The sequence below is a fragment of the Periophthalmus magnuspinnatus genome, chromosome 9 (genome assembly GCF_009829125.3).
Source record: "Periophthalmus magnuspinnatus isolate fPerMag1 chromosome 9, fPerMag1.2.pri, whole genome shotgun sequence".
Taxonomy (NCBI): Eukaryota; Metazoa; Chordata; class Actinopteri; order Gobiiformes; family Gobiidae; genus Periophthalmus; species Periophthalmus magnuspinnatus.
In genome coordinates, this window is record NC_047134.1 from 18,928,205 (window position 1) to 18,931,476 (window position 3,272).

Below are 3,272 nucleotides of genomic sequence, written 5' to 3' on the forward strand. Positions count from 1 at the left end.
TGTACATTTGATTTCATGCCCATCATTTCAGAGACACAATTATACAGAGGTGGGTAGAGTAGCCTCAAGTTGTCCTCAAGTAAGAGTAACGCTACTTCAAAATGATATTACTCAAGTAGAAGTACAAAGTAACAGTCCAAGATATTAGTTAAGTAAGAGTGTTTGTGTAATCCCTCAGTTGTCCAGGTGTGGTCCATAGTCAAAGCTGAAGTTAAATGTGTCAACTGGATAAAAGTTGTCTTTTTATTATTAAGTAAGAGTATTTAGGAAAACTACTACTCAAGTACTACTCAAGTAAAAGCTACCATCTGCAGGTTTCTTTAATTTTTTTCACGATTATATGGCCCTTCCCCTCACCTGGCCTTGGCTCAAGCTCACCTGTGTTCTCTGGTCTTCTTCTGACACACTATTAGTCAGGAGTAACGTAGATAGCATCTAGTGGTGATATGTGAGAATGCAACAACTCTGGGATGGCCAGTCAAAATTACGAATGGTAGCTTTAAAGAGTAACTGTCGGGGCGTAACATCTGATTTATATAATTTGAAGAGCAAAACATTCAATACTATACTTGAAGGTGCAGCGCAAGAAACACAAATACTCAAATAATTTAATATTGTGGCAAACATAAAGCTTTTGTCACTTGTAGACTTACTCACAGTGGGAAGAGTAACCAAAACTTGTGCTTGAGTAAGAATAAAAATACAGTGGTCCCTCGTTTATCGTCTGAAAATATATCACGTGATAATGGGACGCATTTCGTGGCCAGGATAGTTGAGGAGATGGGCTGATTTTTAGGTATTGATCTCCGCAAACACACTTCATATCGCCCTGAATCTGCAGGCATGGTCGAAAGGGAAAATGACACACTGAAACGCAAACTTGCCAAAATCTGTGAAGACACTGGACTCTCATGGGTTAACTTCTAAAAATAATCCACAATAGGCAAAATCCACAACATAGTCAGCTTTATTTTTTACAAGTATTCTATATGTTTTGCAGCTGTAAAACCCCTCACCACACACTTTATACACTTTTCTCACACAGGCATTAACATTTTATCATGTTTCTCTCTCGTTTAAACACTCAAAGTTCAAACCTTCGTATTTTATATCCCCCTTCCTCGCTGATGCTGTTAGAAGAGTACTCTAAAAAGTACACATAAATAAGCACTACCCACCTCTGAAACTAAACTTGAACTTTATACACTAACTATACTGCAGTCTGTGTAAACTCAATAATATTATGTCTTTAGTAGTATTGAGTTTTGTCTGATGATAACGCCTTTGCTACATTAATCTCCTTATTTGTCACTTGTTGTCATTAGATAAAACATAACTCACATCCCTGTTTTTGTGTCCTCACCAATGTCAAACTGAGATTTACTCCCTCCCATTAAAAGACTACGCTAATATACTGCCGCTACTTAAACTGTCCCTTGTATACACCATCCTTCAACATGGCGCCATTGACCTTGTCTGTTGCACTGCCAAAAACAGCAACCCAAACAATATCTTAGCAGACCTCCTATTATCATCGCTTTCATAATGTGCCTCTGTACAGCAGTATCGCAAAAGGAAATGCAAATGCAGATTAAGTTTGAAGGAACTATCCACAGTTTTCTGCAGTAAAAACTTCAGGGATTACTCTGACAACGTGAACTGACTCAAATGTAAAGCTAAAACCATGGGAACACCAATAGTCATCTGTATTTTTAACTTCAAATACAAAAAGTAGTTACGATTTTTTCAGTATATAAAGGTACGCAGAGTAACTTATTTGTTGAAGGGTATGACGCCTTTTTCAAGTTTTCTCAGGAATGTTTCTCAGGAATGTTTTTTTTATTTATTTTTTTTTATTACAGATGTTTTATTGCCCAACAATACCTTGAAAAACATTGCATTCTAGGGCTAGGGCTAATCAACTTATATCATAACTAGACCACTGTGAAAAACAATCATAGTTGACTAATGCAGTGTTTCCCAAAGTGGGGGTCGGGACCTCCTGGGGGTCGTGAAGCACTGTGCTAGGGATCATTTCAAGATATACGTTAAAATATGACACTGTATTCAATATAATATTTGATTTAAAGCTGTATATTTGGGGGAAATTAGGTCAAATAACAACATCTTTTGACAAATACAATTACAAGTGTGATGGAAATTTAAGTATATTCATGTTGTGAAGAAAATATTTTTATCATATGTCTTTAAATGTGTTTTATCTGTGTCAGTGTGTCAGACCCAGACCCGACCTTTACATGTGTGAAGGCTCCGTCTCCATCCCACAGTAAAGCCTTTGTTGCCTTATCTGTCCTCAGGTGGAAAATAAATTATTTTATTGGTGTGAAACAAAAGTCACTGCTTTGAAATGTATGTAGCTTTGTGTTACGGCCCTTGGCCTTCAGCACCTATATGCCCATGTGTTATCTCGGCTATCACTCCAAGACCTGGTGGTGCTCCTCCAGCTGGCTGTTGATTGACAGCAGAGCCTGCGTCTGATTGGAGCATCAATTACGAGCCTGGCCAATCAAGATCTTCCACCTCTGGCAGTACCCCTTTATAAGGACCCGCCCCCTGCCACTCCTGGCTGCTTGGTTCTGGCTGGACCAGCATGCCACTTTTGTACCTTGTGATTCATTACATTTGGACTTGGAAATTGTGATCCTCCTAGATTTTTTTTTTTCTTTGGTTAATTCTGAGACCTGTTTATTTTGTGCAGTTGTAACTTTTGGTAGTTTGTTTGTTAGCTGTGTTTATTTACACATTGATCTACTCTGTTTAGAGCCTCTTTTGTTAGTTTTTACCATAACATTCCTTTTAAATAAATTATAACTTAAGGTTACAATTTTCCATCTTGTTTTGTTACTTCCCCTATTCCCTAGCCGAGCTGGGTCGTAACAATTTGTCCTTCTGGTATAAATACTCATAGCTCAGATGCTCAGGGGACTGGGACGAAGGGAGACTAAGTAACAGGGGGAAAGATGCTCTTGGAGAGACTTGGGACGCTGAAAGGCTACCAGCCTGGGCCCTGTCCTGTCTGTATCTGCTGTAACAAAGAATAAACCTTTTTTTGTATTTCTAAACTCACCGGGCTTCACAAATGGATTACTTTTCATCTAGAACTGTAATTTTGTGGGGGTTATGAGCCCTGAAAAGTTTGGGGGCCTCGGGACTAATTGAAAAAAATAATAATAATAATCGCTGACTAATTGACTACTGAAATATTCTTAGTTAGAGTTTGACTATGAGTTGGGTCACCACTCCACAGCCTG